This window comes from Schistocerca gregaria, chromosome 6 (genome assembly GCF_023897955.1).
Source record: "Schistocerca gregaria isolate iqSchGreg1 chromosome 6, iqSchGreg1.2, whole genome shotgun sequence".
NCBI lineage: Eukaryota > Metazoa > Arthropoda > Insecta > Orthoptera > Acrididae > Schistocerca > Schistocerca gregaria.
In genome coordinates, this window is record NC_064925.1 from 421,598,356 (window position 1) to 421,620,030 (window position 21,675).

Genomic DNA, 21,675 nt, shown 5'->3' on the forward strand with positions numbered 1-21,675 from the left:
CTAGCACCCCTAAAAGAAAGGATATTGCGGAGACATGGCTTAGCCACAGCCTGGGAGATGTCTCCAGTATGAGATTTTCGATCCGCAGCGAAGTGTGCGCTTATCCTAAAGCATTACGTTCCTCCACGGCAGACCGTCAATGTACAGTGATACTGTTCGTTTTTGGAGCATTACTTACGACCAGCTTTGCGAAAGAAGCGGCGACCCTTTCTGCGCAACCTGTCCATCATTCTGCACGACAATGCGCGGGCGCATACAGCGCAAGTTATAGCTGCTCTGTTCGGTCGATGGGACTGGGAAGTACTGCACCACACACCATACTCCCCGGACTTAAGTCGTTGTGACTTTGATTTGATTCCAAAGATGAAGGAACCACTTTCGCTTCCAGAGATTCGACAATCAGTAGACCGCACCATTCGCCTCGTCAACAGAACAGGCTCTGCTAACGGTATACTACGCCTTCCACATCGATGAAAACGGGTTCTACACAACGCTGGTGACTACTTTGAAGGACAGTAACACGTGAAAACATTTAACTCTTTTGTTTTGGTTGTGAATAAATAGTTGCCTCTATTTAAGTTCCAACCCTCGTACATACATACTTCGTTAGTCACCGTATGATCCACGGCGGAGGGGACTTCGTACCACTACTAGCCACTAACTTACTAGTCGTTTTCTTCCCTACATACTATCTTGAATTGCGATCAGCCGCAGCCAAATATCGGCATCTTTCTATAGAGGTGGCAAACACTGCTCTGCGTGTTTTAAACCACGACAGCTTTCATGCCACTTTAGGCACAGCATCAGGTGATGTAACTGTGTCTAAAACATTATTTAACATTGATATTATCGCACGCAACGTTTATCTATTTGACAGACACTTCTAGCTGGCTTTAATATTATGATTAACTTGAAGGACAGTCAACGGCCTCAAGAAAGCGTTTAATAATAGCGCGAAGGGCAGGGAGAGGATTCAATAAAAGCGTTTCATTATGTTGTAGGCCCATTTATATCAACTGAGGATGCACCTAAAATTGTGAGATGGCAGAGCGGGTCTAGACGCTACAGTCTGGAACCGCGCGACCACTACGGTCGCAGGTTCGAATCCTGCCTTGGGAATGGATGTGTGTGATGTCCTTAGGTAAGTTCGATTTAAGTAGTTCTAAGGGACTGATGACCTCAGAAGTTAAGTCCCATAGTGCTCACAGCCATTTCAACCTAAAATTGTCGTGAAACCCGTCGTGACTTTAATAATCATTCAACAGCCACGGCGGTGTTTGTCGTCCTAAAAAAAGACTTATTCCTGTTCCATTCGCTAATGGAGCAAGGGGATAACGCCTGTCTACGTACCTGCGTGCGAGCTCTAATTTCTCTTAACATATCGATGTGTTGTTTACGCAAAATCTAACTCGGCGACAGTAGAATCATTCTGCTGTAAATATACCTTCATCAGAAGCAAAAATACCCTAAAATCACATCCTGCAGTGGAGGTGCATAAATCAATCGTGCCAAAGGCATCTCCACTGCAGGATGTGATTTTAGTGTATTTTTGCTTTTGATGAAGGTACATTTAGATATACCGAAACCGTGGTCAAGAATTTCAATATATCTTTATCCTGCAACTGTTTGGCTGTTATCATTTACCGTGAAGATTTTTAACAGTTGCTGCTTCAGCCATGTTTAAAATTTTAAGATCTCTGTAATACTTGCGTTCTGATCCACCTTGTCGGTAACATATACAGCTGCACACCTCTGAATTGCTTCTTCGAGGTCTTCCTTTTTTCCGATCTGATAGCGATCCTATACACTCGAGTAGTACTTAAGAGTATGTCTGACTAGTATAGCGCGATCTTCTTTATATACAACATGAGCTACACTTTCTCAAAACTCTCCCAATAAAACAAATCGACGATTTTCCTTCTCTACCACTGTCCTTACTTGCTCGCTCCATTTCATAGTGCTCTGCAATTTCTCATCTAGACTAGAAGCTGTAAACTTTATTACAACCGCAATTAGTATACGATTATAAAGAATGACTTCAGATGAAAAACCATTATTTGTTTTATCTGTTCCTATTACGGCTCTCCTCCTCTCTCCTCCTGTTCTAGGAGGTGCTATTACTATATTATTAACCGACCGAAATTGAAGTACATCATTCTTTGATCCTGCAGGTGGAAGCATAGACATTTAATGGATGTTACTGTCTGCAACGGGGCAAACTGTATAGGACTATGGAATCTACCCGTTGCCCTCCAGGTGTCCTTGAATTGTTTGCAGGACACAATATGAGAAAAGAGCAACCTGAGTTTCTCATGAGCAAGCTTTCTAATTACCTCTTGATTCGTGTATATAAGAGTTTGTGTCACAATAACATTTCTTATATACACTCCTGGAAATTGAAATAAGAACACCGTGAATTCATTGTCCCAGGAAGGGGAAACTTTATTGACACATTCCTGGGGTCAGATACATCACATGATCACACTGACAGAACCACAGGCACATAGACACAGGCAACAGAGCATGGACAATGTCGGCACTAGTACAGTGTATATCCACCTTTCACAGCAATGCAGGCTGCTATTCTCCCATGGAGACGATCGTAGAGATGCTGGATGTAGTCCTGTGGAACGGCTTGCCATGCCATTTCCACCTGGCGCCTCAGCTGGACCAGCGTTCGTGCTGGACGTGCAGACCGCGTGAGACGACGCTTCATCCAGTCCCAAACATGCTCAATGGGGGACAGATCCGGAGATCTTACTGGCCAGGGTAGTTGACTTACACCTTCTAGAGCACGTTGGGTGGCACGGGATACATGCGGACGTGCATTGTCCTGTTGGAACAGCAAGTTCCCTTGCCGGTCTAGGAATGGTAGGAGGATGGGTTCGATGACGGTTTGGATGTACCGTGCACTATTCAGTGTCCCCTCGATGTTCACCAGAGGTGTACGGCCAGTGTAGGAGATCGCTCCCCACACCATGATGCCGGGTGTTGGCCCTGTGTGCCTCGGTCGTATGCAGTCCTGATTGTGGCGCTCACCTGCACGGCGCCAAACACGCATACGACCATCATTGGCACCAAGGCAGAAGCGACTCTCATCGCTGAAGACGACACGTCTCCATTCGTCCCTCCATTCACGCCTGTCGCGACACCACTGGAGGCGGGCTGCACGATGTTGGGGCGTGAGCGGAAGACGGCCTAACGGTGTGTGGGACCGTAGCCAGGCTTCATAGAGACGGTTGCGAATGGTCCTCGCCGATACCCCAGGAGCAACAGTGTCCCTAATTTGTTGGGAAGTGGCGGTGCTGTCCCCTACGGCACTGCGTAGGATCCTACGGTCTTGGCGTGCATCCATGCGTCGCTGCGGTCCGGTGCCAGGTCGACGGGCACGTGCACCTTCCGCAGACCACTGGCGACAACATCGATGTACTGTGGAGACCTCACGCCCCACGTGTTGAGCAATTCGGCGGTACGTCCACCCGGCCTCCCGCATGCCCACTATACGCCCTCGCTCAAAGTCCGTCAACTGCACATACGGTTCACGTCCACGCTGTCGCGGCATGCTACCAGTGTTAAAGACTGCGATGGAGCTCCGTATGCCACGGCAAACTGGCTGACACTGACGGCGGCGGTGCACAAATGCTGCGCAGCTAGCGCCATTCGACGGCCAACACCGCTTGTTCCTGGTGTGTCCGCTGTGCCGTGCGTGTGATCATTGCTTGTACAGCTCTCTCGCAGTGTCCGGAGCAAATATGGTGGATCTGACACACCGGTGTCAATGTGTTCTTTTTTCCATTTCCAGGAGTGTATGAAACCAGAACATGTTAGAGAATTCAGCAGTAAACCGACGTTAAGGATATTGGTTAGTAATAATGAGGATCCATTCTTTTGCCCTTCTTGTGTACGGGACTCCTATTTTCTTTTCTCCAGTCGATTGGAACCTCGCGCTGGGCGTGAGATTCGCGTGAAATGCAAGCTAAGTAAGGAGCCATAGCGGCAGAGTACTCTTTGTAGAAACGAATTGGGGTTCCATCATGGCCTAACTACTTACTTGTTTAAAACTCTTTCACTTGCATCTCCTCGCCTTGAATGCCTATTACTACGTCCTCCATTTGAGCCTGCTTACTGTATTCATGCCCAGCTCTTCCTCCACAATTTTAGCGCCAACCCCTCCGTACATTTCCAAATTGACTATTCGTTGAAGATTAAGGACGTGTCCCATCAATCGAATATTCCATTTACTCAAGTTTCCCCAAGATTCTTCCACTCTTCCAGTCTTATTTTTCCCTCTTCCTTGATTACATATTGTATATTTTCCGTCTTTCCCCTTAGCTCACACCAATTTATTTCAGGATTTCTAACATCTTGACCCTTTTTACACGGTCCAACACTTCTTCGAGGTCGGCAAGTCCTATGAACGTGTTTTGATTTTTGCTCAGTTTCGGTTCCATTATAAACTGCAACATCACAATAACCTTTTTGGAGTTTTTACCTTTCCTAAAGCCAAACTGAATGTCATCTAACAGATCCTCAGTTTTCTTTTCCGTTCTTCTTGTCAGCGACTTGGATGCATGAGCTGATAAGCATACTGGACGATAATTCTCGCACTTGTCGACTTTTACAATCATCGGAATTTTGTGTGTATTTTCCAAAGAAGTGATGGCATATCGCCAGTCGCCTACATTCTACACACCATCGGGAATTGTCGTTTTGTTGCCACATTCCTCGAAAGATTTCAGAAATTTCTGTGGAATGTTGTTTACCCATTCCGCCTTAACTGATTTTAAGTCTTTCAAAGCTCTTCTAAATTCTGAATACCGGTTCCGATATCCTTTTCATATCGACTCGTCATTTTTTTTATCGCGTCATTATATAAACCATCCTCCTGCTCCTCCTCAGAGAGGCCCTCAGTGTCCTCTTTCCCCCTTTCCGCTCCTCTTCTGCATTTAACAGTGAACTTTTGATTGCAATCTTAATGTTACTGCCCTTGCTTTTCGTATCACCAAAGGTTGTTTTGACTTTCGTATATGCTGAGTGAGTCCTTCTGATAACCAGTTCTTTTTAGATTTCTTCTCAAATTTCCTCTATCTATTTCGCCTTAGCTCCCCAGAACTTCTTATTTACTGGATATACGCAACTAATCTTCAGCATTCTTCCGTGGTGACACATTCCCAAACGTTCTAGTCTCATCCTCTGTGAACTATTATCGTCCACGTTTTACTTTCGTGGGAATCTACAATGTGGACAAATACCATCAGAAAAGACATGTAACACATCCGATCTTAACAACTTCGTATTATTAAACAATTTTGTTTGTATTGCTAATCAGCATCTTATATCCCCTCTACTTCCGCCGTAGCCAACAAAGTTGCCGCAATGGTACCACGGATTCCTGTCGGATCATCGAAGTTAAGCACTGTCGGGCTCGGCTAGCACTAGGAATGATGACCGTCCGAGTTTGCCGAACGCTTTTGGCAGGCTGGGTGCACTCAGCCCTTTTGAGGACAACTGAGGAGCTGCTTCACTGAAAAGAAGCCGCTCACGTCACGGAACCTTATAACGGCCGGGAGAGCGGTGCGCTGACCACAAGTCCGTCTATATGTGCATCCAGTGACGCCTATTATCTGACGGTGACACGACGGTCGGTCGGTACCCCTGGGCTTTCCGAGGCATGTTCAAATGTAGTAGGGTGCTGCATCCGCCGTCATCAGTTATAACTAATTTGCAACAAACTAGAATAGAATGCTTGTCGGTACTCGAATTCACCCATTCATGACTTAACCAATGCCTACTGCGTTATGCGATCACGGTTCACTGACGACTACAGGGTATCACTTTGCCACTTGTTTATACACCTCCATTTCTTGTTCCAAAACACGTATTACATTCAGTTGCGTTTATACGTATAAACCTGTTTTCTTTTTTATCACGAGAGCTGAATGTTGGAGGAAAGAGATTCAGGAAAGGAAGATGGGCTTAAGATAAATGTAATTAGACATTTTCACCATGTCCGTCCGAAGGAGCCTTCTCACAGCAGTCCGATATATTTGGCTTGCGTGTGGGATCACCCTCAGACTTCAAAAAGAATATAATAGTTACAATTCTGAAGAAATCAATTGATCATAACTGTCAATAAGCGGAACCATCAGTTTAATAAGTCGTGCTTGTAAAATACTGACATGAATTATTTACAGAAGAATGGAAAAACTCTCTGAGATCAGATCGTATTCGGGAGAAGTGTAGCAGCACGTGTGGCAATAGTGACCTTGCGTCTAAACTCAGAATATAGGTTCTACAAGTGATTAATCAGATCGAAACACTAATATACCCTGAAGTATCACCACTATCGTCTTACTTGAAAACACAATTTACAGAATCGTCAAGGGCATTTTACAAGCATTGAAACTGCAACGTACTATCCATTGTTATAGAGAGCTTCTGTTTCATCTCAGGGATCACCAGACGGAAGCCCATATCTGTATTTCCATTACCAAATTATAAAATACACTCCTGGAAATTGAAATAAGAACACCGTGAATTCATTGTCCCAGGAAGGGGAAACTTTATTGACACATTCCTGGGGTCAGATACATCACATGATCACACTGACAGAACCACAGGCACATAGACACAGGCAACAGAGCATGCACAATGTCGGCACTAGTACAGTGTATATCCACCTTTCGCAGCAATGCAGGCTGCTATTCTCCCATGGACACGATCGTAGAAATGCTGGATGTAGTCCTGTGGAACGGCTTGCTATGCCATTTCCACCTGGCGCCTCAGTTGGACCAGCGTTCGTGCTGGACGTGCAGACCGCGTGAGACGACGCTTCATCCTGTCCCAAACATGCTCAATGAGGGACAGATCCGGAGATCTTGCTGGCCAGGGTAGTTGACTTACACCTTCTGGAGCACGTTGGATGGCACGGGATACATGCGGACGTGCATTGTCCTGTTGGAACAGGAAGTTCCCTTGCCGGTCTAGGAATGGTAGAAGGATGGGTTCGATGACCGTTTGGATGTACCGTGCACTATTCAGTGTCCCCTCGACGATCACCAGAGGTGTACGGCCAGTGTAGGAGATCGCTCCCCACACCATGATGCCTGGTGTTGGCCCTGTGTGCCTCGGTCGTATGCAGTCCTGATTGTGGCGCTCACCTGCACGGCGCCAAACACGCATACGACCATCATTGGCACCAAGGCAGAAGCGACTCTCATCGCTGAAGACGACACGTCTCCATTCGTCCCTCCATTCACGCCTGTCGCGACACCACTGGAGGCGGGCTGCACGATGTTGGGCCGTGAGCGGAAGACGGCCTAACGGTGTGCGGGACCGTAGCCCAGCTTTATGGAGACAGTTGCGAATGGTCCTCGCCGATACCCCAGGAGCAACAGTGTCCCTAATTTGCTGGGAAGTGGCGGTGCGGTCCCCTACGGCACTGCGTAGGATCCTACGGTCTTGGCGTGCATCCGTGCGTCGCTGCGTTCCGGTCCCAGGTTGACGGGCACGTGCACCTTCCGCCGACCACTGGCGACAACATCGATGTACTGTGGAGACCTCACGCCCCACGTGTTGAGCAATTCGGCGGCACGTCCACCCGGCCTCCCGCATGCCCACTATACGCCCTCGCTCAAAGTCCGTCAACTATACATACGGTTCACGTCCACGCTGTCGCGGCATGCTACCAGTGTTAAAGACTGCGATGGAGCTCCGTATGCCACGGCAAACTGGCTGACACTGACGGCGACGGTGCACAAATGCTGCGCAGCTAGCGCCATTCGACGGCCAACGCCACGGTTCCTGGTGTGTTCGCTGTGCCGTGCGTGTGATCATTGCTTGTACAGCCCTCTCACAGTGTCCGGAGCAAGTAAGGTGGGTCTGACACACCGATGTCAATGTGTTTTTTTTCCATTTCCAGGAGTGTACAAAAGTCTATGTCACAGCCATAATTAAAAACTGGTACTTCACATAGATTGCAAACTTTGCTTTTCAGACAGAAGTTTAGTTTTTAAAGACCTTTTTTTAGCAATAGCACTCCATGCCAATTTTTTCCGTTGTTACAAGTTTTGGTATTTGCTTAAAATTATAGCACGTGTCTTCTATGGACTGCTATTTGAAATCTTACGCTGTAAGTGTATCTTTGTTTCCTACTGCTATAACCTCAATTATGAATACAAATATTACTCTTTAGCTAGAGAAAGGGAATGGTGCAGAGATTCCAGCAAGAACTTCGTAGCAAATTTGTTTTCTTTCTTTCTTTTGACATTCCCCAAAAAATTATGATACATATGGTGTAAACTATAGACAAAAAAAGAACAGAAAGAACATACTTTTGCACTGAAGGTCAAACACATGGCGTCAGTAATCCGCCAGGAACCACTTAGTAAGTAACAACGTAAAAAAAATTAATAAAATTTGCATTTTATAACGAAGAATAAAAAGTTTTGCGAGAAGTGCAACAGGAAACCACGCTCACAGCGACGTGACCTTTCAGAACGCAAACGTTATATCACTTGTCCATGGCCCAAATTACCAAATACGTATGTGCATATAGGTGTGGAAATTCATAAGCAAAACAGTCGAATTTCATAATAAAATCTTCAGCTGTCTATGATTTTGCACAGTGATGCTTGTTTCGATTATAGAACATCTTCAAGCTTAGCCTAAACGAGGAAATACAGAACGTTAGAGATAGTACAGTTTGACAAGACAGTGTAAGGTTATAAACATCGTACTTAGAGATATAAATGGCATGAATGTTACACCATGATGTAAATCGTTAAAAGTTACTGTTGTAGGCCAATCATATCCAATAAAACTGTGAGAAATATAACTTTACAAAGCAATTGCCACCAGAAGATTTATAGACATCGAAAGTCAATAACAAACTAACGAAAATTGGTCAAGAAGTACCTGGCAAACAGGCAAAAATGAAGACATGTTAAAGATGAAAACAGTTCAGCTGATGCTAAGAGGTGAAGTTTTAACCTAACGAACAACGAGGAAAAAGGTAGTCTTTGGTTGAAAGTAAGAACTTAAAATTTGTGTAGCGGATCGTAATATTAAGTGCACAACATAAAGTTTGACTGTCTGTCTTTCCTCTTATGATGTAAACTTAATATTACGATTCGTTTCACAGATGCAAGTTGTTTACTTTGAACCTGACTATGTTGAGTCACTTTGTTTCTTATGGTTCAAATGGCTCTGGGCATTATGGGACTTAACTCTCTGAGGTCATCAGTCCCCTAGAACTTAGAACTACTTAAACCTAACTAACCTAAGGACATCACACACAGCCATGCCCGAGGCAGGATTCGAACCTGCGACAGCAACGGTCGCGCGGTTCCAGACTGTAGAGCTTAGAACCGCTCAGCCACTACGGCCGGCCTTTGTTTCTTAGGTTAAAGATGCACTTGTTAGTGTTTTCATCCTTAACATGGCATTATCTTTGCCGTTTTCCAAGCGCTACTTGACCTATTTTCGTCTGATTGACTTTTAATGTGAACAAACAGTCTGGTGAAAATAGCTACGTAGAATTATTATATTTCTGACAATTTTACAAACTATCATTGATCTACAATAATGGTTTAACGTTCGTGCCATTTATGCTTGTCAGTACAGTATTAAAAACGATACATTAACTTCTCAGATTGTACAATTTCAAACGTTTTGAATTTTCCCTATATTTCCTCTAAGCTTGAAAATTATTAATAACCGAAACTAATAGTCCTGTGCAAAATGGAAGACAGCTGAAGTTTTTCAACACGAACTTCAACAATTACCAAATATTGTCCTCAGACACACTTTCAACGAATTGAAATCATGAATTATTGTTGTCTCGGAACTGCTAAGGTTGTGAGCTTGATAAGTGAAAATAAAATTTCTACAGCTTCAAATGTTAAAATGATTCCATCTGATCCAAAATGGAACACGCGACCTTTCACCTTGATTTTCTTAAGCCGAATGTACTGTGACCTAAACTCAATTTTTTTTCGGTCTTTCATCACAATATACATTCCTTCGACGATGACGAGTTTCAGTCAGTAATGACCATATTCAGATCTACAATAAAGCAAAATAATATACGCCTAGTGAGCAGTCTATCTTTCAAAACAATGCTATATTTCATATCACAATATACTCTTATAAAAACTGGGAAATGTGCAGATATAATAAGGTAAAGTGTACCTGTTCTACACTATGTCCTAATGTGATAAAGCTGTAACGGCATTTTCAGAAAACAAATACACTCAGCAAAGCATCCTCAGGTAGAACTAAAATATGGTGTAAAACAGGCCACACCGTGCACCCGTCATTTGGCAACTGGCGTTATTTTACAAAACTTACTGAAGTGCAGTAGCTACCACAGATCTGTTTGCTTAGGTGTGTCATAGATGACGCTACTGTGAGCTTAGATGTATTCTTAGATTACGAACAAATCTCAACTCTTCGAAAGGACTTACTTTTGAATATGTAGCTTTTTGTTGTGGAAGTCATTAAATGTGATGCGCCCATCGGTAACAGTGCATCTTTTTAGCCGCTCCCTATGATTTCTCTATGCTTTTCAGGCATTCCCTACAGCGAAACAGAGGGCGAGAAGAAGGGTTGGGGTTTTTATTTGGTGCGATACTGCCACCCCACCCCTCCCACCTTCGGTCTCCGGCCCCGTCCCCACTTTCGCTTTAGGTGACGAGACCCTACGCGAAAGCAACGCTTCTCTGTTTGTTTTTAGTAAACCGACGCGGTCCTTTGTGCAGTCCAAACGATTGCTCTGACTCTCGAATTCACCCTCGGTTATCCGAAGAGGCCCGTTTGAGTGTTTACGTATGCAAATGGCCTGAACAAAATAAATCCGCAAACATTCGGTTTCTGCTGGTAGGGTAAATAGCGGCACATCGCTTGGGCGTTCTGGGGGAACATGCGTGGGCTGCCGTCTGCCAGGGCGTGGCGGTCATGCGAAACGGGGTGGTGGACCGTGATGGCTCACTGTTCTCTTTCACTCTTACCCTATCTCCTTTCCCCTTGTCATCCCTACGCCCAACTCTCTCACATAGTCTTACTGGGGTGCCCCCCCCCCCCCCTGTCTGTCTGTCTCTCTCTCTCTCTCTCTCTCTCTTTCTCTCTCACTCTCTCTGTCTCTGTTCGTTGCTCTCGTGCTAGTCTCTCTCCTCTCTTTGTGTCACTACGTAAATCACCTCTCCGGCAGCCGGCCGAAAAATAAGACAATTTTTATGTCATGAGAAGATCGACGTTATCAGACATGGAACACTATTTCTGTCGGACCAGACTGAACGAGAGGTGACCGTGATTGATGAGATGCTACTGTGAAAATCACAGAGGTGTTTCTTGGAATGAAGTACAGATGGCAGCAAACTGATCCAGAGATATTATTACACTATAATAATTCCAACGTGCTAACGTATGATTTGTTGTTGGTATGCATTTGTGTACAAGTAATCTATCTCGTGGATTTTCGTTAACCTTTGATAACTTTTATCTCTGTCGCTAACTTTGCCACTTTGGAGTTACAGATGTAGAAAGGGAACTTACTAGGAGCACAAGCAAATGGAGTGACAGCTAACAGCAGGAAACGCTAAAAGAGCATCAATTTTTGGAAAAATGGTATCTCGTTCTTAACTCATGAACATGTGAACACGAAATACCGCTTAATCCTAAGAAGATGGCCCCCGTGGCCGAAATCGGTTATGATTGTGTCTAAAAAGGTGAATGTGCCAAGAAATAAAACTTTAGAACCATCGATACTGGCGTGTAAATGTCTCAGAAAATAGGAATGGATGCATTTTCTCTGCATGACACAGACGACGATGACGGAAGAACGAGTTTCGTCGAAAGTATTGACAACACGTCGGACAGTGTGCAGTTCCCTAAAGACACGAGGGCTTGCTTCCGTAACTACAATGAATATGAATAATTGTGATCGGAACTAGTTATTCCGAAATAATTTCAGTATGCGCACCACGGATCCACGTCATATAGTTTTCGTGGAAACTTCAGAATAAAGATAGTATGAATGTGTAATTTCATTATCAATACTTTCAATACAGTGGTCACACAGAGTGGTGTGATGCTTATGGAACCGATATATCGTAAGTCTGGACAGTCATTAGCCTCTGTATGCCTCGTATGCCAGCTTCGTAATCGCTTTGCACTGTTTTTTTCTCTGCGACGCTGCCCTAGTCCTCACATTGACTTGACACCGGATATTCTAAGCTTTTTGTTTCATTTCGACACGAACTTTCGTCTGCCTTGCGTTTTCTGTTATTCCTAGGACATCTGCGAGTTGCATGAGATGATGCATTTCTATTTGATACCAATTTTCCCTTATATACCATTGTTGGCATTCTTTGAATCCTAATAGTTCTCCGCAGCCTCTTCATAATAACAGTCCAATCAATGTCTCAACGCGTTTGCACGCTACAGTGATTTATATATCTTTACACAAAGCCAACTCGTAACAACCCTGAGCATTCACCTCCACTTGTACGACATTACAGGCGAAACAAATACTGAGCGACGAATACCTAGAGTCGTGATCTATCCGTTGGGGAAACAATAATGATCTATGGATTTCAGTCTCGTAATTATTAATGATTCGGATCTAACAGTAGTCACACAAGGAATTTCAGCGGACGAGCGAGCAGACGTTTTCCTGTCAAGGAACGAACAGGCTTTTTCGTGTCAGAAACAATATGAAACTGATATACAGATATGTATAAAGACTATTGCTGAGTATGTCGGTGATACGAAACAGCTCTTTCGAGAGGAACAACACCACTGTCGCTTCACTTGCAGAGGGTGCAGACAACGCAGCCAGAAAACTTCCCTATCTCGAGTGGCATGAAAATGATTCCTACACCAATGTCCAGGAAACCATAACCTTCCTGCTTATTCCTTCCTTGAACTGCAATCTCTCATCTCAGACTATCCTTCCTTCTCTTACTTTCTCATGATGGGAGCCTTCGATGTTAACCTGTCTATCCTCTAGGTTCTGCCTTCCTTTTCCATTATGTTCATTTATTTATCTTTTATCATTTTTCAGCTGAAGCAGTTTTTGGTCCCTCTTTCGGTTCACCTTCATTCTCAAAATATTTTCTGTTAGCTTCCCACGCATGACAAAGAGTATAGTCCACGCAGAATGCCGGGGCCAGTAGATGTGCAGAAGGCAGGACACGCGTGGGGAGAGCGTAAATGGTGGGCGTTAAGGGCAGTCGTTGTAGGGGAAATGCCGAATGTTGAAGTACCGTTCTGAACTGAAGCCTAAGCTCACATGTAAATGAAGGCCATCCACACCCACGCTTGCATGGTGACCATTCAGGAAGATCTACTGTCGCCTCAACTTTCATTAGTATCTAATAAGAACTCCGCCGAAAATACCGTGATTGATATTCACCTTGCTTTTAACCATTTGTCACTTTCAGAGAAGCGTCATGAGTGGCGAATTTTGAGTAAAACCTACGCATTTCTCTGGTTGCTATGTTACAATATGCTTCTATTGCCCAACCACAGCTAGGTTTACACAGTCTCACCTCTCTAACACGTGCGCAGACACAGCTACGAGAAAATTCTGAAACAGTGCTTTATTATGTAAGGTCAGTAGCTTACAAATAACCTCATCCTCGGTACAAAAGGACGTGTAACATCTTTACATATGTTGCTCCAAAACTCACAGCATTTCTCGTTTCACCAACTATCGACAGTCCTTAAAATTACGTTCTTTCATCAAAAAGTCTGTAGTTACTTAAATAACATGATAGATAACTAAATTTTATATAATAACGAAATTGTAAAATACTCTCGTCTTTGCGTGCTATTATTTGTCAAAGTCTCATTTAGATATACGACACCGGTTGCGAAATGTGAGGAATGTTTTGGATATTTCATTTTATTGCTGGGCTGGCGTGGTGCTTCCGCAGATGAGTGTGTTGCATCAGATCAGTTTCCTTGAGATTGGTGACAGATGGATACCTCTACATAAATCTAAAGAAAAATTCAGTATCTTAGTTAAATTTCACATGCAACAACGTATTATGTAATATGTACCAAATGCAAAATGATAGCGACCTCTATTTCTCAATCCACGCTTTTCCGAATTTCACGCTGAGTCGTACTTCCACATAAATACCACAGTAATTAAGACCATTAATGAAATGATGGGCACATCATCACGAACCTGACATACAAAGCCACACTGAAACAACAAAGAAACTGGTATAGGCATGCGTATTCAGAGATATGTAAACAGGCAGAAAACAGCACTGCGTTCGATATCACCTATATAAAGACCTATATAAAAAGTGTCTGGCGCAGTTGTTAGTTCAGTTACTGCTGCTACTATGGCAGGTTTTCATATAACGGTTCCATGGTTTCCGGTAACTCGTTACAGAACAATATATATATAAGGTGTTACAAAAAGGTACGGCCAAACTTTCAGGAAACATTCCTCACACACAAATAAAGAAAATATGCTATGTGGACATGTGTTCGGAAACGTTTAACTTCCATGTTAGAGCTCATTTTAGTTTCGTCAGTATGTACTGTACTTACTCGATTCACCGCCAGTTGGCCCAATTAAAGGAGGGTAATGTTGACTTTGGTGGTTGTGTTGACATGCGACTCATTGCTCTACAGTACTAGCATCAAGCACATCAGTACGTAGCATCACCAGGTTAGTGTTCATCACGAACATGGTTTTGCAGTCAGTGCAATGTTTACAAATGCGGAGTTGGCAGATGCCCATTTGATGTATGCATTAGCATGGGGCAATAGCCGTGCCGCGGTACGTTTGTATCGAGACAGATATCCAGAACGAAGGTGTCCCGACAGGAAGACGTTCGAAGCGTGTGCAGGCACTATCAGCAGCTGATTGGCCTCCACGGGTACACTTCTGCGAATGGCTCATCCAACAATGTGTCAATCCTCATTTCAGCGCAAATGTTCTCTTTACGGATGAGGCTTCATTCCAGCGTGATCAAATTGTAAATTTTGACAATCAACATATGTGGGCTGACGAGAATTCACACGCAATTGTGCAATCACGTCATCAACACAGATTTTCTGCGAACGTTTCGGAAGGCATTGTTGGTGATGTCTTGATTGGGCCCCATGTTCTTCCACTTGCGCTCAATGGAGCACGCTATCATGATTTCATACGGGATACTCTACCTGTGCTGCTAGAACATGTGCCTTTACAAGTACGACACAACATGTGGTTCATGCACGATGGAGCTCCTGCATATTTCAGTCGAAGTGTTCGTACGCTTCTCAACAACAGATTCGATGACCGATGGATTAGAAGAGGCGGAGCGGACCAATTCCATGGCCTCCACGCTCTCGTGACCTCAACCCTCTTGACTTTCATCTATGGGGGCATTTGAAAGCTCTTGTCTACGCAACCCCGGTACCAAATGTATAGACTCTTTGCGCTCGTATTGTGGACGGCTGTGATACAATATACCATTCTCCAGGGCTGCATCAGCGCATCAGGAATTCCATGCGACGGAGGGTGGATGCATGTATCCTCGCTAACGGAGGACTTTTGAACATTTCCTGTAACAATGTGGTTGAAGTCACGCTGGTACGTTCTGTTGCTGTGTGTTTCCATTCCATGATTAATGTGATTTGAAGAGAAGTAATAAAATGAGCTCTAACACGGAAAGTAAGCGTTTTCGGATACATGTCCACATAACATATTTTCTTTCTTTGTGTGTGAGGAATGTTTCCTGACAGTTTGGCCGCACCTTTTTGTAACACCCTGTATGACTGACCAGTCTCGGCCTTTATATATATATATATATATATATATATATATATATATATATATATATATATATATATATATATATACCGGGTGATAATTTGAAAACTTAATATCCCACGGAATAATATAGAGAGGTAAAAATTTACACAATGCTTGGAATGACATGAGGTTTTATTAGAAACAAAAAAAAGTGTTGCGAGACGCATGAAAGATCTCTTGCGGGCGTCGTTTGGTGTTGATCGTGTGCTCAGCCGCCACTTTGGTCATGCTTCACCTCCCAAGTATCCAGATCTCAGTCCGTGCGATTATTGGCTTTGGGGTTACTTGAATTCGTAAGTGTATCGTGATCGACCTACATCTCTAGGTATGCTGAAAGACATCCGACGCCAATGCCTCACCACAACTCCGGACATGATTTACAGTGCTGTTCACAACATTATTCCTCGACTACAGCTATTGTTGAGGAATGATGGTGGACATATTGAGCATTTCCTGTAAAGAACATCACCTTTGCTTTGCCTTAATTTGTTATGTTAATTATAGCTATTCTGATCAGATGAAGCGCCATCTGTCGGACTTTATTTGAACGTTTGTATTTTTTTGGTTCTAATAAAACTCCATGTCATTCCAAGCATGTGTGTCAATTTGTACCTCTGTATCTACATTATTGCGTGATTTATTCACTTTTCAAATTTGTACTGGTGTCATCATGTCACCTCTTAAACACTGGATAAATGTACTTATTGTCTCGAAATAATTACTGAGGGGGCAAGAACTATCGTTCAGAGTGGCGGGTGAGAGGATGAAAAAGAAGCATACCCCAAAACTGGCAAATTGTCAGGCTATATTCATCCAGTAACCTAGAATGAGACTGAGTGACTTGCAACAAACTTCAAGAATAATTTCACACCCTTACAAGACTTTCCTCACAAATACCCCTCCGTCTCCCCTTCGCACTAAATGATGGAGTGAAAAATTTATCGCTTACTACATTTTCGCTGTTCATGCTATAAAACTGCTGTATTAGGCACGACCTTTTAATTTTTTGTTTCCTTACTACTAACTCTGGCTCCTACACGTTTTGTAAACAGATTCACATACTCCAGTGAATGTGCTTACAAAAATATATCATTGTACAGAACTTAGTTCAGGAGATACACTATGTGACCAAAAGTATCCGGACACCTGGCTGAAAATGACTTTTAAGATCGCGGCGTCCTCCGTCGTTACCGGTGGAATTCAATATGCTGCTGTCCCATCCTTAGCCTTGATGACATCTTCCACTCTCATAGGCATACGTTCAATCAGGTGCCGGAAAGTTTCTTTGGAAATGGCAGACCATTCTTCACGGAGTGCTGTACTGAGGACAGGTATTTGTGTTGGTGGATGTGACCTGGCACAAAGTCAGCGTCCCAAAACATTCCACAGGTGTTTTATAGAATTTAGGTGAAGACTCTGTGCAGGCCAGTACCTTGCTGGGATGTTATTGTCGTATAACCACTTCGCCAGAGGCTGTGCATTACGAATAGGTGCTCGATCTTGTTGAAAGATGCAGTCGTCATCCCCAAATTGCTCTTCAACAGTGTGAAGCAAGAAGGTGCTTCAAACATCAATGTAGGCCTGTGCTATGGCAGTGCCACGCAAAATAACAAGGGGTGCAAGCCTCCTACGTGAAAAGCACGACCACACGATAACTCCAACGCCTCGGAATTTTACTGTTGACACTCCATACGCTGGCAGATGACGTTCAACGGACATTCGCCATACCCACACCCTATCATCGGATCACATTTTGGGATTCCTGTGTGATGTTCTGGATAGATGTCTGTTTATTACACATTACGACGGTCTTCAACTGACAGCGGTCTCTGCCAGTCAACAGACGAGGTCAACCTGTACGGATTTGTGCTTCACGTGTGCCTTCACGTTTCCACTTCACCATCACATTGAAAACAGTAGACCTAGGGATCCATAGGAGCGTCGATATCTGGCGTACATACGTATGACACAAGTGACACCCAATCACCTGACCACGTTCGAACTGCGTGAGTTCCGCGGAGAGTCCCATTCTACCTTGGAGTAGGTGGCAACGCAGTGCACCTAGTGTGGAAAACGTTTATTTTTGTGGGTGCCCGGATACTTTTGATCACATAATGAATGACATCATACATACGGAGGTACCTGAAAAACGGGCACATCACGCATCACTTTTTAATTTATTACATACTTACTATAGTTCTATTCGCAAAATATTTCGTGTACAGTATCTACATGTAATGCTGAAAGTAACTATCTTATTACTTAAATATACGACATAGTTCAGGAGATATGATGCCATTAACATTAAGATGCGTCGAAAACTGCTGCATGTTGCATGACGTTTGCATTTATTTCTTCTGTACTACTAACGCTATTCGAAGCACACATCGCAAACAGTAACCAGTTACGCCGATGAATTTACCTACAAAACAATATAGTTTTACGACAAATCGTCCAGGAGGTATGACCTTATAAATAGTGATATGTGTGAAAAAGAGACTTCAGGGCGAAATTCACTAGAGATACAGATGAAATACGTATATAAATATGAGTGAAATGTATTAGATATATGCGACATATACAGGGTGATACAAAAAAGTACGGCCAAACTTTCAGAAAACATTCGTCACACACAAAGAAAGAAAATATGTTACGTGCGCATGTGTCCGGAAACGCTTACTTTCCATGTTAGAGCTCATTTTATTACTTCTCTTCAAATCACATTAATCATGGAATGGAAACACACAGCAACAGAACGTACCAGCGTGACTTCAACCACATTATTACAGGAAATGTTCAAAATGTCCTGCGTTAGCGAGGATACATGCATTCACCCTCCAGCGCATGGAATCCCTCATGTGCTGATGCAGCCCTGGAGAATGGCGTCCACAATACGAGCATGAAGAGTCTATATTTGGTACCGGGGTTGCGTAGACAAGAGCTTTCAAATGCCCCCATAAATGAAAGTCAAGAGGGTTGAGGTGAGGTGAGCGTGGAAGCCATGGAAATGGTGCTACTCTACCAATCCATCGGTCACCGAATCTATTGTTGAGAAGCGTACGAACACTTCGACTGAAATATGCAGGAGCTCCATCGTGCATGAACCACATGTGAAGTATTCGTAAAGGCACATGTTCTAGCAGCAGAGGTAGAGTATCACGTATGAAATCATGGCGGTGAATCGAGGAAGTACAGTACATACTGACGAAACTAAAATGAGCTCAATCATGGAAATTAAGCGTTTCCGGACACATGTCCACATAACATCTTTTCTTTATTTGTGTGTGAGGACTGTTTCCTGAAAGTTTGGACGTCCCTTTTTGTAACACCCTGTATGTAACACGTGTGTACACAGACAAATCCAGGGGTAAAATTTCTTCTCAAGTCCATGAAACGGTTTCAGCAAAATTTTGTACAGATTTTCCTTATTATCTGGAAAACATACTGTGGGGGTAAGAACCAGCAACCTCTTATCTGGTTTGGGGAAAGGAAAGAAATGTGGAGATGGTAGATAGAGGAGGGGGGGGGGGGGAAATTGACTGAGAATGGGGAAAGGAAGAGATGAACTGAGAGAGGAGGGAGAAGGAGATGATAGGAGTTGGACGATGGGATGAGCAGAGAGTGGAGGGAGGAGACAGTGGGGCGAGGAGGAGATAGATGGGCCATGGGAGATGAAATGGCTCTGAGTACTATGGGACTTAACATCTGAGGTCATCAGTCCCCTAGAACTTAGAACTACTTAAATATAACTAAGGACATCACACATATCCATGCCCGAGGCAGGATTCGAACCTGCGACCATAGTGATCGCGCGATCCCAAACTGAAGCGCCTAGAAGCGCTCCGCCAGACCAGTCGGCCAGGGGAGATGAACTCAGTGGGGTGGAGAAGATGGACAATGGGGGAAGGTGCGAATGTATAAGGGGGGGGGGGGGGTGAGGAGAGCCGGTGGACAAAGAAAGTGGTGAGCAAGAGATGGACAGACAAAGCAATTACTAGCAGATGGACAGAGAGAGGAGCATCAGGAGGTGGATGGAGAGTGGGGTGTGTAAGAGGAGGGGGAGAAGCAGATGGACAGAGCGGAGGGCAGAGGATGTGGAGAGAGAGGGGGGGGAGGGAAGTTATGGACTAACAGAACTGGAATAAATACATACTGGCAACTCTGAGTGCTCAGCTAGAGAAGATATGAAAAGATATGGAGTGTGTGTGTGTCTTTACGTTGAAGCGAGAAATGCTCAGTAGAGAGTTTGCGATATAATTTTGCGTGAGGACGAGATTCGTGTATGTTGGCGGCAACGCAGCCGCCGTTGGCAGAGGCAGCTCCTTCGCTGGCGGCGCGCTTATTCTGTGCGGCGCTATCTGGATTCCGCCCGGTACAGCGCCGGCACTCCCTCCGTGCCGTCTGTTGGCGCAGCCGCCAGCTAGCAGGCACCAGCTACCCGGCGCGTCGCCGCCATAAAGACTTTATCGCCGAATGTAATGGAATGTTCCCGCCGCTCCCGAAATAGCCGGCTCGTTTAATGGCCGCCTTGGTTGTCGGTGAGTGACGGCCGAACCACTTCCCAGGGGGCCAGCCGCCACTGCAGCTCTTCATGATGACTGTCTTAGAGTGAGGCGCCGGCTTCATAATCGCCTTCCTCCGGCCTCCACCGGCCTTACACAAACACCAAGCTTGATGGTGCTCCCCTTCGTAACAAGCTCTACAATTTACTTTGCGGATAAAGCTTGTAACCTCCCCACAAAAAGTGTCATCTCCCAACAGAAAAAAATATAATTATATATAGCATTCACATTCAGTGTAACGTAGTGACAGTAAAAAATATTTAATTATATCATTCACATTCAGCGTAACCTACCAACAGCTAAATTCCGCAATTTACCCCATGAAATTTAGGCTCAACCTTCATCATGTTATTAGCATCTGGCGCTTCCAAATTGGACGCGACGTAACTGAGCGTGAGGTCAGATGTGTAACTGATGACCAAATCGTTCGCATTGAGGCGTTTTCAACGAACTTTCATTATAGTCAACTCCTTTCCCAAGACAAGACGTAACCCATACGAATAAAATATATTACGTGGCATGTATGAGATACCACTGTTGCTTTTCGTGAATTCTCAGTGCTGGTGTGGAATGCAATTAATACACTCATAATGTAGTAAGCTAACAGTTACACACTGTTTTCTGTGGTAATATTGGAAATCATCATTCATTTACGGCATTCTTAAGTTTAAATTGTTGCAAAAAGCTTTACATAATGCGTCAAACCGAGAAGGAACCGCTGTCTTCTTTTCTACCTTTTTAATTTGAGAAGTTAGTAAAGAAAGCGAACTTGCCATAACACGTGGTACTTACCACATGCCGCTAGTGAGACCCCATAAAGTGAATTTAACATTACATAGTACATCAATGTGTGTAATTTATCGGTGATGATGAACACACTTAGCTACAAAAATATTTAAAAATCTTTATTTCACTTCTATAATCGGTTTCGGTCTATCACACACATCTTTAAAGGCTAACGTCTCGTATTTTCATCTACTCGGCCGCATCATGTCGCCCGTTCCTGCACTGCACAAGAATATTTATTTAGCGCCACTATATAAGTTATTTAGATAGCATAAACATGAAATTCAAACCCTTGTATAAACTTACATATTGCAAGTGTTAACAGCTATTTCAGTTTATATCTAATCAAATGCAGATTCATCAGCCTCTTTTAGCTTTCCAAATAATTTATAACGAAGCGCTAAGAAACTTACTCAAATATTATTGTGCAGTGCAGCAGCGGACGACATCGTGATGACGTATAAAATAATGTAATTGGGAAAGTTAGCCATCCGAAGATGGGTATGA